Source organism: Ranitomeya variabilis, chromosome 1, assembly GCF_051348905.1.
Source record: "Ranitomeya variabilis isolate aRanVar5 chromosome 1, aRanVar5.hap1, whole genome shotgun sequence".
NCBI classification, from domain to species: Eukaryota; Metazoa; Chordata; class Amphibia; order Anura; family Dendrobatidae; genus Ranitomeya; species Ranitomeya variabilis.
The window spans coordinates 871804316-871818342 of NC_135232.1; the positions used below are offsets into that span (position 1 = coordinate 871804316).

The window sequence follows — 14027 nt, forward strand, 5'->3', positions numbered from 1 at the left end:
GGAAGTTCTGACCAGGGATAAAAAAAGCATGCTCTAAAGAGGACCTGTCACTGCTTCCTTAAGTATTCGATTTTTTTTTTTTAGAAATCAACCATTCCAAAGGGCACCATGATAGACTATGACTATTGTGCAGGGCCAACCAATAGGTCAAACTTAATTCTGCTCATTATTATTATTACTATGATTATTATTTTATTAGTAATTGTATTTCTTCATATTGAGAAGAATTAAGTACAGTATGTTGATTAGATGTTACAGTAGGGCCGATAAAGGTGCTAGAAAACCGTATAATCAGGGCCGCCATGCAGCAAAATATTCATGCTACCCTTCCTGTAAATACACATCACTGTTTTTTACTTAGGATCTCGGGAACTGTAAGACTCCAAAATGAATCGAAACTCTAGACAAGTTCTCAACACTAATTCAGATTTCAGTTCAGACTCTAAACTTAATTCAGGTTCCAACTTGAAATCAGTCCCACGCTCATCACAAAATTAATTCAGAACCCAGACCCCAAAATTAATCAAATTAATTCAGACTATAACCCAGAAACCTAAAGTAGTCTAAACCCCAGACCATGCGAAAAAAATTATTAAGATTCTTGACCTCAACGGTAATTCAGACTTTATTCCTGACCCCAGTTTACACCCTAAATTGAATCCAAGCCATATGCCAAATGAATTGAAACCCCAATCCAGACCATAGACCATATCATATTGTAAGTTTAACGGCTTCCTCTGTTCTATACTATGAATCCATAGGAGTTTCCATATAAGTTCACATGGTAAACAAGGTGACAATTCCAGGAGACGGGTTTCTATGGAAAGTGATGGAGGAACTAATAACATACACTAGGAGTAAGCCCCGGAATCCATTTCTCCTTCAATTTTCATGGTGTAGTAAACTGACTTTCTAGCAACCATATCTCTAATTCTAAAACTCATTTTTTTACAAAAGAATTTTTTCGACTTCTTGGGGCAATGTCCTACAGTGTTTCTATGGAAACGACATATATGATGTGACAAACGGCATGAAATCAAGAGCAGAGAATTTATGCTGAATATCCCATTTCTGTCCATGTTATAACCTGGGAAAAGTAACGCGGGAAATTGAGGTAATCTCCATAATATCCTAAGGATTATTTTCTACGCACAAACTGCTTCCTTTGAACTAACCTTCCCAGAGGATTTATAGCTAGATACTCTATAAAGGAAATAAATCATAAAATATATATATTTGTTTTCACTTCATCGTATCTTTTGTAGATCATTATGTGATCCCTGGTTTGCCCAGACAACTGTATTAAAACCTGTATATATACATAATCAGTAAGCACCAATATCTCTTGTTGCTGAGGGTATGAATCCCTCCCTGAACACCCCAAGGATGCCCAACCAAAAGAACAACTCCAAATAACTAGAGCCAAAAAAGAAAGGAGTATAAATGTCCCAAACACCATATTTAAAAACCAATTGTAAACTTTATTACACAACTAAATAACAAACAAATCAATAACAGTCATATGTATATTTGCAATAAGCAATATATACCAACACAGAGGTATCAAAGAGAAAGCACGGTATGCCAGGTTACAGGTGAGTCCCAAAATTCAACCCCAGGGTAAATGGCAAATATGTATATATAAATAAATAAATAGCAGCATATGGATCCTACAAAAATCTTACATATCATACGGTCCCCATATAACAGGAAGAGGTCCAAAAAGTGCCGCTGTCAAGCCAATAAAATTGCACACTTACCCATGTTGAGTACAGAGGGGAGAGACCCACACCTCACCCGGCGGCCCCGGACGCGCGTTTCGCGGTGTAGCTTTATAAACAGGGTTTAACTATATCTCTGTTCTACTGTATGTGTTTATATCCGTATAGCACCGGAAGTGTAGTTAGTAAGTGGCGCATGCGCATTGGCGAATCACGCCAGTCGCCATTAGGAGCTGTCACTACAGAGCGCACACAGAGTGACGGCTCCTGATGGCGACTGGCGTGATTTACTCATAAAGTGCAATGTGCTAAAAATCTGCAGCCGGTAGGGCATGTGCACAAATCTATTAAAGAAAGTGCTATGAGCTCAAAAGACAGGCGAATAGTGATCTATACATGTTTCAGTATTATCTACCCACAGCAAACAAAAAGTATATATAAAGAACATAAAAAATATAAATATAAAAAGCTTGTGCCCAAAAATCCATAACATGCCATATGCTAAGGGGGCATAAATACTAGTGGGTATATACCTTTAAGGGTAGCCGGGTCGTGTAATCGCGTACCCCGACGCACGTTTCGGATGATTTCCTTCGTCTGGAGGAAATGATAGAGCAGCCACAGCTATGACTTCCTTCGAATGTCAATTAAGTCCATAGAAAGGGACCGTGCAGCAGGAGCTGATTGGCTGCAGAGATTGCGTGACATTGTTATGTCACACGATCCCTGTAGCCAGTCATCCCCAAGAGAGTCGGTGTTGGCGCAGTTACAGAGTTGAGTATAGATGGTATTATTAGAGATGGACAGACACCTGGATGTTTGGGTCCGGCGGGTTCAGCTGAACAGTTACAAAAAGTTTGGGTTCGGGTACCGTAACAGCACCCCATTCCAGCCGGGCTGAACAACTGTGACCTTGATGAGATCCCCGCTAGCACCGTGAGAGCATGACAAACACCCGGTGAAGTCCGTGTTTGGTGTCTGTGCCCGAACAGTGGACGCCGAACTTTACTGTTTGGGTTCGCCCATCTCTAGTTATTATTTTAGTTGCGGAAACATAGGAATTGAGAAGAGGTTATCCACGTTGTGGACAACTCTTTTAATTGATCGGACCAGTCACGTCTGCAATTTGCAGCCGCATGTGCACAACCACATAGCAGATGGATACAGGATCTGCCTGCTATTTACAAGCTCTAGTCTGGTCAGTACATGAAACAAAGACTAGAGCATGCTGCTTTTTTCTTCCCACATAGGTTTGTGAGAACTATGCGAACTAGCACATAGGCTAAGATTGGGTCCATGCTGTCTATTTTCCAAATGGACTGCACACAGACAAAAAAAAAAAACGTTCATCTGAACATATTCTATTGGTGTTTTTTCCGGAATCTAAAATAATGTATTTGTACTTAATTTTACTGATTCCACAACTGTCTGATACTGATCTCGGGAAACCTTTGTCACTTATCTTGTGCTTCTCGCATCAGGTAACCATGGCAGCCAACCACGGTCGTTGCGTTGACTTGGGATTTGCATCTACAGTCACCTGAAAGATACCACAACTCACTGAGGTATCATCTTTTGGATCGTCTTTTAATAATAGTTATATCTGTGTCGACAGCCAATAATCAGCTTTCGGCTGGGGTCACACTAGAGTATAAAAAATCAGTCGGATGTTGATCTAGAAAAGTAGAACGAGTGTTATGTGAGAACAACGCGATTTTTCTCACCTGGCGTTTTTAACATCATCTTTTACATTCTGTAATTCTCAAACTAATAGAGCAATCTTATATACAGAGATAGACAGAATATATAGGTAATAATCTGATGACATATCATTTCACTCGCCCCCTACATATAATAAAATTTCACCCTCTGGTGCCTTTCGTGTGGCACCAAACGGTGTTTAGCCTTATTTAACCTGGCATCTGAGATACGCCAATTCTGAGGGCTTGTATTTTTAGGCTGGGAAGGGCCCAATAACCAGGGACGGACATTCCCAGCCTGATGATATTACACCCCGACTCTCTGCTTTACCTTGGCTGGTTATGAAAAATAGGGGAACCCCACATCATTTTTTTATTATTTGATTGAATAGGCTAAATAAGGCTAAACACCCTTTAGTGCCACATGATTTGTTCTATCTATTCTATCTATCTATTCTACAGTACATATCTGGCAATCCGATTACGGCTGTGAATTTACACTACTTAGCTGATGAAATGTTGGGTTTCCTTTGAGATATGTGTGTAAAAAGCATGGTCGGTGTGCCGTGCGTTTTTTTTTTTCTTGCACCCATTAGCAGCATGCTGCGATCTTTTCCTCATTCCGATAAGAGGAAAAACTGACAGATGAGCACTGCCTCATGGAATAACATTGGTCAGAGTGCAATACGATGTTTTCTCGTCCGATTTATACGCTCTTGTGAGCGAGCCCATACAAGGCTATTGAACAGTATATCTGCCCAGTAATGTGGTTTCACTCTTCCCCATGACAGTGAGTAAATAAGAAGATATGCCATTTATGAGTTTTAAGAATCTGGATGACAACATGCGTGGCCCTAATTAAATGTCTTAATACGCATGATCATTAAAGGGATATTGCCATCTTGTAAATTTAGTGAGCAAGCAATATACCATCACTTTAGGATCAGTGGGGGTCAGACCCCTGGGACCCTGACAAATCCTGATAATGAAAGAACTTCAGCACTGCCTATACAGTGTAAAAAAACAAGGTATACTGCACTTTTTAACCTGTCAACCAAACAATCTTCAGATATTAAGATATACAAATAAGACACTTTTTCGGCATATGTTTGGCCATAGAAACCTATGGATACATTTCCAAAAGTTTTGTAGTAACTCAGCACACCCATCTGATGTAGCAAATGCCGTGTGAAAAGGCAACATACTCTTTGTCACAGACATAGCTTTATTAGCTAAACCTACAAGTCTACTGTTGTATTTATTTCTACAAATGTTAAAATACATTTTTGTACATTTTGCTTGTCCACAAAATTTCCACTCCTCAGAATGTCATCATTATTTTTCAAACTGGAAATTCTCTGGAGATCAATGGCTGTAAGCAGACAGCAGTAAATTATTAATGTGCACACTGGATTTGCTGGTTGTTCATTCAATAGCCATCAGCTTTGTCACAGACTCACACACACTATGTTCAGTATTTTACATGTGACATTATGTCCTTAAATAACAGAGCTGGAAACAAAAAAATGTATTTGTGAGTGAGATGAGTGAATCTTTTAGGCTATGTGCACACGTCCGGAATTGCCGCGGAAATTTCCGTGGCAATTCCGGAACTGTGCCGCGGGTAAAACGCATGCGGAATTGGCATGCATTTTCCCACTAAACACTAGCGTTTTACAAACGTAATTAGCTTGCAGAATGCTAGCGTTTTCCAAGCGATCTGTAGCATTGCTTGGAAAACTGATTGACAGGTTGGTCACACTTGTCAAACATAGTGTTTGATAAGTGTGACCAACTTTTTACTATTGATGCTGCCTATGCAGCATCAATAGTAAAAGATCTAATGTTAAAAATAATAAAAAAAAAAAAAAAATCATGATATTCTCACCTTCCGGCGGCCCCCACAGCCTTCCCGCTCCTCGCGATGCTCCCATTCCCAATAATGCCTCGCGGCAATGACCCCACATGACGTAGCAGCAGGGGTGGGATTCAGCCGGTACGACCCGGTACGGGGCAGCCGTTTACTAAAATTTCTATCTGCCAGCGTTCCGGTAATTGAAAATGCCCCCCCCCCCACCCCCGTCGCTGCTTATGCCTCCTGCTCCCTGTCTCATACTCACCTCACCTGCTCCAGCGGTGCCGGCTGGTCTGCTCTCAGCGACTGCACGACTGCAGCTCGCCCTGTGTGAGCGGTCACATGGTGCCGCCTCATTAAGGTGATGAATATTCATGAATATTCATCATCTTAAATGACCGTTACCACCTGACCGCGGCGCTCACACAGGACGAGGAGGACGGTGCAGTGCTGCGCAGGGACAGAGCGAGGTGGAGGATTCCGTTCCTCTGCTACGCGGTGTGTGAGCCTGTGAGGTGACTCAGGTGAGTATGAATCATTCCAGCCAGGGAGGACGGGGGAGCCGGCGGGGAGGAGGAGGTCCGCGGTGGACGGCCAGGACGGGGAGCCATGCCCATGAATGATACAAGATGGGACTGGGAGCGTCGGGGAGTCGGCGATGAGCCACGCATGGGGGGGGGGCGGCGGGATGAATCATGAATCATTCCAGGCAGCCAGGGAGGATGAAGGGAGCCGGCGGCGAGCATGTAGGAGGTCCACGGTGGACGGGGAGCCATGATACAAGATGGGACTGGGGAGCCGGCGATGAGCCACGTATACGCCGGGGGGGGGGGAGATGAGCCAGTGCGTGGCTCATCCCCCCCCCCTGTATGCGTGGCTCATCTCCCCCCTCCTGTATGCATAGGTGGGTCAGGCACTGGCTCATCTCCCATCCCCCCCCCCTGTATGCGTGGCCCACGCATACGGGGGGGGGGGATGGGAGATGAGCCAGTGCCTGAGCCACCCATGCATACAGGGAGGGGGAGATGAGCCACGCATACAGGGGGGATGGGAGATGAGCCAGTGCCTGAGCCACCCATGCATACAGGGAGGGGGAAATGAGCCACGCATACGGGGGGGGATGAGTTACCTATGCATATAGGGAGGGGGAGATGAGCCATGCATACATGATGGGAGGGGGGGCCATTATACAGTATGCATGGAGCATCATATGTGGCCTTTATACAGTATGGAGCATCATGTGTGGCCATTGTACAGTATGGAGCATCATGTGTGGCCATTGTACAGTATAGAGCACTATGTGTGGCCATTATACTGTATGGAGCATCATATGTGGCCTTTATACAGTATGGAGCATCATGTGTGGCCATTGTACAGTATGGAGCATCATGTGAATCGTGCCACTGGGCGTGGCTTATTAGTATGGGTGGGGTTATTGAAAATGGGCGTGGCCAAAATTCCGGCCGCCGCGACTTAGAGGACCTGTTGTTAAAAATTTGAATCCCACCCCTGCGTAGCAGTCTCACGAGACCTCTACGTCATCACAGGTCAGGTCACTGCCGCAAAGCATCCCTGGGAACGGAAGCATCGCGAGGAGCTGGAAGACTGCGAGGGACGCCGGAAGGTGAGAATATCACAATTTTTTATTTTAATTCTTTTTTTTTACAGGTATATGGTCCCCAGGGCCAGGAGGAGAGTCTCCTTTCCTCCACCCTGGGTACCATCCGCACATGATCCGCTTACTTCCCGCATGGTGGGCATAGCCCCATGCGGAAAGTAAGTGGATCAATGCATTCTGGATTCTGCACAAAGAATGAACATGCTGCGTATTTTTCCGGAATGTGATTCCGCTGCGGAAAAAAACGCAACATGTGCACAAAAATTGCAGATTGCATTCTAATAATAGGATGCTTAATATATGCATTTTTTTCGCGGTTTTATCCTGTTTTTATAGCAAAAAAAACGTGAAAAATCCTGAACGTGTGCACACAGCCTTAAAATTCAAATTCAAATCAAAGCTTCACCAAATTTTTCCCCAAAAATTGTTTTGTGGCAAATTGATACTCTGCAAATTAAAAGAATTGCAAAGTCTTCAATTGCCCTGAAAACACGTAACTACTGCTTTGAGGTCTACCAGGAATGTACCTAACTCCTGTTAAAGCTCTGTAACACAAACACATCCTTAGATTTCCATGAGTTCTCTCCGTGTTTTTTATGAATAGAATGAGCCACAAAAAATCACATAGACATGTCCATTTGAGTCATGAATTAAAATTACCCATACATGTCTATGGGTCCATAAAAACCATGGACAATGGATAGGACATGTATGACGTCAGTAGGCTCTCCGTGTGCTGTCCATAACATTGGATTGAATTAGATTTTCAGCCATGTTTGGCCAGTTTGCCAGTCTTTATGATCAGTTCTTCTCATTTAGAAAAAAAATGATGAAGGCTTTTCAACAGTGGCACAGAGTCTTATGGGCCTCAATACAAGATTTAAAAATATATATTGAAGAGATTTTTGCAAGATATATATATGTATTTCATCATCCTGTTATATATGTCCCTCATCTTGGTATATATGTCCCTCATCCTGGTATATGTCCCTTATCCTGGGCCCCATCCTGGTATATGTCCCTTATCCTGGGCCCCATCCTGGTATATGTCCCTTATCCTGGGCCCCATCCTGGTATATGTCCCTTATCCTGGGCCCTATCCTGGTATATGTACCCCATTCTGCCGCTGTTCTTTAATGCATAGAATGCACCTGGGGCATAAATTGAAGTCATGGGGCTCCATAGCAGAAGTATACTGCACCCCTCATAGTTCTTCATATAGTTTAATGCATCCCATAGTCCTCCATATCTTATACTGCACAGCCCATAGTCATCCATATTAGTATAATACCCAGTCCATATCCTTCATATAATGCACAGCTCATAGTCCTCCATAAAGTATAATGCACAGTCCATAGTCATCCATAAGGTGTAATGCACATCATATAGTCATCCATAAGAGATGATGCACAGCTCATAATCATACATAAGGTATAATGCACAGCCCATAGTCATCCCTAAACTATAATGCATTGCACCCCTTAGTCATCCATTTACTAGTATGGCCACTGATTTAAAATAAATACTCACCTTCCCTTCACTGCCCGGCGCGTGGCGTCATCTTGTGAAGTCAGCAGCTGACTTTGATGTGCACTTCAACTGGACATCCAGCTGAAGTTTCTGCTGGCGTCAGCACCGCGGGTCCGGTGTAACCTGTGGCCGCGGATGTTACGCCCCTGTTTCTCAACCTTTCCCTAGCAGTCAGTAAAAAACTGTTTCCAAGTTTTTCACAGACCCATGGACTAAAATGTGCAATTTTGATCCATGACAGAGGCACTCAGTACACAGTAAATCATATTTGTGAGAAAACTATTCATCAAGACGATGAGGGGGCATGGTGGAGTTATATATTCCTGATACACATAGAGGTGTAGGCCTCTTCATGAATCTGAAGCATCTGATGAGCGACGTGCACCTCGCCAGAAATCTTACTCCAATCAGGGACTAGAGTGAGATTTCTGGTGTCAGGAACGCCACAACTGTGACGCCACACCCCCACGGCATGCCTTTTTTGGCCCCAGCTCTGCCTAATTTGGCGGAACTAGGAGAAACTGGCATGAAAATGACAAAAGTCGAAAAATGTTGGCACCACTCTGAGTTGCATGAAATTTTTGTGATTTTTCAAAGCTTTTACGTCACTTTTTTTGGTGTAAAAGCCTCAATGCATCAGAGCCTTTATGTGTAAAACACGAATGTGAAACACAGGGGTCAGAATGAGGCCTACAATTGTATAGTACTGTTACAAAAAGCAGTGCAAATAGCATGAGGACAAATACAAGACGTCTACACATTTGACACAAGATGAGTGTAATAGCATACCATAGAATTAATAATAACATAACAGTACAGAAGCTTCTATTACCTTGTGATAGAGAAACATAACCACATTTTCCATTTGTATACTCCCAGCTTGCTTAGCAGACTCCATGCATAACATTAGGTTATAATTATGCCTGATTTCCACAATAAATGCATTCAGCGCCTTATAAATAAATGATAGCAAGTGTCTGTCACTAGGAATCGCCCCAGTTCCATGGCAGCTGCTACAAGTGGCTCCTGGACTGCAGAAACACTAATAGAAATCATAAAATCCCCATCTCACACAGTAATCCTGGCGCAGGTCTTGCTTTATAGGGCAGCGGGGTGCAGACGGATTTGGGCAAACACCGTCAGCGGACAGTTGAACGACCATGCCTTTCAAAAGAGATTTTTTTTGCATATAAAATCCACATCATGGTAATGCATGTTTGACTGAGACAAATGTTCATATTAATAGGGGGAAGGATAAAAGGGGAAAGCTGTTGGCTCAAACTTCATTCATCTGGTAGAACAGCTGACAATTTTATTAATATACCAGGGTAGCACAATTTCAGCCAAAAATATCCTCCGAGTTCAGATAAAAATTTGTGTAGCATTTTTATGATGTCACCATGCTTCAAATTTGACAAAGGTATTGGCCATTTTAGTCCTTTTTAGTAGAATTCTCAACTGTACCATCAACTTAAAGCACCACTCCAGTGTTGTTTTTATTGCAGAGCTGGAATGGTGCTTCTAATGTTAGGTCTCTGCTCCTGGTTTTATACTTACCCACTGCAATATTCACCATCTACCGCTGCCACTCCCGCCTGTCTACAGTAGTTTGTGACCTGCCGCATTGCTCCAGTGTTTCATGGAGCGAGCCAGAGGTCACTTATCAGTGCCGTTCTATGAGGGTCTTGTTCTGGTCTCATTCTGTCCCTCGTAGACTTGCATTGACAGCTTGTGATGTAACTTCTGACTTCTGGCCAGTCAGAAGTTGCAGTCACAAGTTGAAGTCGTGGGACTGGAGAAGCGCTGAAAAGGTACAAACAGAAGTGGACAAATATCAGACTAGGTCAGGGATCTTACATTAGCAACACCACTCCAGAGCTGAAAAATAACACTGAAGTGGTGCTTTAAAGGGATGTTCCAGGGAGTATTTTTTATTTTCAATGCCTCAAATTATTCCCATTCTGGTACTCACCTGGTCCGGGAAGATCCCTGCTTCTTGGACTCACCCTCACCACTCAGCCAATCACTGGCCACAGTGATGACCCACCCAAGGGCTCATACTCACTTGCACAAAACTCGGATGAGTCTCGCATGGCAATACCCGGCACTGCAGCCGGCACAGAGGAGCGGAGCATGCGGCTGCATGTATTCCTATGTGGCCGCACACTCCGGTCTGAGTGCCGGCAGCAGCTCCGGGTATTGCCGTGCGAGACTCATCCGAGTTTTGTGCAAGTGAGTATGAGTATGAGCCTTAAGTCAGAGACTGGCTAAGAAGGCAATACTGGCAATTTCCGGTGTGTAGAGGTCAAGGCCAGAAAGCAGAAACCAACCAGGACCAGATGAACACTGGAACAGCAGCTGCAAAAGATTAAAGAAGGTTAGTATTAAAGGGGTTCTCGGCCAAATGTTAATTATCACCTATCTTAAGGGTATCAGTCAGCTTCACCCATCCTGAGTATATTCACCAGTTTCAGATGGGTATTCATTATTATGGGTGTTCAGACACCCGGCATCCCCACGATCAACTGCTAGCAGCTCTGGCAGTGGCCACATGTAAGCAATGAATGGAGCTGCCATCGAGTACCACACATCAGTTCCTATTCGAGAGAATTGGAGCTGATCTGTAGTACCTGGCAGCAGCTGCTACATATTGAATGGAACTGCACAGTGTAGCTCTAATCAATGTTTACTGTACATCCAGCCAAAATTAATCACAACTGATTGATTGGGGTACTGGGTGTCAGACTCCACAGATCTGATATGCATGACCTACCCCTTGTAAGGTTCAAGGGAACCCTGCTCAGCTGCCTGCCCCAATGATTACAGGCGGTGTAATCATTTTGCCGATGCCATTCTCCTGGTGCCTGGCCAAAAGAATCCAGGGGTCATAATGATGGTGTTGGAGCATCAGCATCAACAGGTGAGTTCTTTCTAGGTGTGGGCGCATTTATTTATGCAAGAGTGCTGTGTGGACCATTGTTCGATCATGGGCACCTATCGAGCACTCTTCAATTAGGTGGCATAGTGTCTGGCCCAGTTTAATCTGGAAGTGCAGTGTTAGGCTACTTTCACACTTGCGTTGTGTGACGAACGTCGCAATGCGCCATTTTGGAGAAAAAAACGCATCCTGCAAAGTTGTCTGCAGGATGCGTTTTTTCTCCATAGGCTTGCATTAGCGACGCATTGCGACGGATTGCCACACGTCGTCGTGCGACGGATGCGTCGTGTTTTGGCAGACCGTCGGCACAAAAAAAGTTACATGTAACTTTGTGTGCGTCGTGTCCGCCATTTTCGACCGCGTATGCGCGGCCGAAACTCCGCCCCCTCCTCGCCGGACTGCAGAATGGGCAGCGGATGCGTTGTAAAACTGCATCCGCTGCCCACATCTTGTAGTTATTTCACAGGGTACGTCGGCCCGAGGCATTGCGACGGGCCCGTACGACGGACTAGTGTGAAAGTAGCTTTAGACACAGTTTTATCAGGAGCATAGTGTGGAAAACAGATTGATCAGTAGCACAGTGTATGGCACCATTTGAGGAAGGGTCACAGTAAGGGGAACAGTTTGATCAGGGGGTATAGCTTGTGCTACAGTTTGATCAGAAGCATAGGGGTCACAGTGTGTAGGGCACAATGCAACCAGAAGCACATTGTGGGAATGTGCAGAAACAGAATACATATCTGCAGCAAACTGAAGGGAGGAGTCCAGGCCGGGAGAAGTTGTCATGGTTGTCTGAGCCAGATGGAAAAGAAAGGAGAAGAAAATGACTCCAATTAGAGAAGGCATCACCTGTGAGTCACCGAATGCCAATGTGTATTCTGCCACTGAATGATCTGTACTGTTGTCATTTATATGGTTCGTGATGGGTGGTAGCATTCTTGTTTGGGAAACAACAAAACTTACTATCTTCACTACTGTTATGGCCATACTTGGTGGTATAGTCTTACAAAGTGCAGACTTCTATGGCAGTAGAGTCATCTGACTTAGCAGGGGACTTTGGTACTGAATTTGGTTGTGGCACAGCATATGTTCTGCATTCTGGTGCATTAAGCTTCCCTCTTACAGCGGCATGTAAAAGTTTGGGCTCTCCTGGTCAAAATTACAGTTATTGTGAACAGTTAAGCAAGTTGATGATGAAATGATCTCTAAAAGGCCTAAAGTTAAAGATGTCACATTTCTATTGTATTATATATATATATATATATATATATATATATATATATATATATATATATATATATATATATATATATATATCCAGTATATGTTCATTCATTTTTTTTATTCTTTTTTTTTTCATGTAAAAAATTAGAGAAAGCAAAATGGACCGATGCAAAAGTTTGGGCCCATTTAGAGATTTGTGTGCTCAGATAACTTTGACCAAGATGTCATACCTTAATTAGCCTGTTAGGGTTATGGCTTGTTCACTATCATCGCTACAAAATGCCAGGTGATGCAAATTTCCCAGCTTTCTAAAATCCTAGGCTCCTCTAATCTTGAGCCAAGAAACAATAGCCATGGGTTTTTCTAGGCAGCTGCCTATCACTCTGAAAATGAAAATGGTGGAGGTCCACAAAGCAGGAGAACGCTACAAGAAGATAGCAACGCGGTTTCAAGATCCCCTTTCCTCAGTTCAAAATATACTGTATTTTGTTAATAATAAGACACCCCAGATTATAGAACGCACCCCAAATGCAGGAAGCTGGCGGCAGCAAACGCAGGAGATGCTGCAGATCCCAGGCTGGTAGGATGTTTGGCGGAGGTAGGAGTGGAGTGATGTTGCAAGTCTCAGGCTGGTAGAAGGTGGTGTTTGGCTGTTCCAGGGAACCGCCAACATTTTGTGAAAGCCCGAAGCACTTTTCATGCTTTTCAATGCAGTGGACTATGGGAAACATTTTGGAAACAAGTCCTCTGGACCGATGAGGTTAAAATAGAACTCTTTGGCCACAATGATCAAAGGACTGTGAGGAGAAAAAAGAGCACAGAATTTCAGGAAAAGAACATCTCGCCAACCATTAAGCTTGAGGGGGGATCAATCATGCTTTGGTGTTGTGTGCCAATGCCACGGGGAACATTTCATAGGTAGAGGGAAGAATGGATTCAATGAAATTTCAACAAATTCTTGATCCAAAAATAACACCATTTGTAAAAAAGCTGAAGTTGAAAATAGGATGACTACTACAACTGGATAATGATCCTAAACACAAGTTAAAATCCACAATAGATTACCTCAAAAGGCGGAAGCGGAAGGTTTTACAATAGCCCTCACAGTCCCCTGATCTGAACATCATTGAAAATCTGTGGCTAGACTGCAAAATAGCCGTGTATGCAAGACGACCCAGGAATCTCAGAACTGGAAGAATGGCTGAAAATCCCTCAAACAAGAACTGAAACACTCTTCTTTAGCTACAAAAAGCATTTTCAAGCTGTGATACTTTCAAGAGGGGGTGCTACTAGGTACTAAGCATGCAGGGTGCCCAAACTTTTGCATCAGTCCATTTTCCTTTTTGCAATTTTTAAAATTTAAAATATGAAAATATATGTATATTTTTTGCTTAAAGTACAAAGGAAATGTGTCATCTTTCTTTAATTTTAACCCTTTTAG

The 14027-nt window shown here is 43.4% G+C and overlaps 1 protein-coding gene across 1 annotated transcript in view; it reads right to left on the reverse strand.

The window, feature by feature from the left end:
• The window catches only part of TSPAN5 (tetraspanin 5), a 207313-nt gene that overhangs the window by 191997 nt on the left and 1289 nt on the right, over positions 1–14027 (reverse strand). The window lies entirely within an intron of this gene.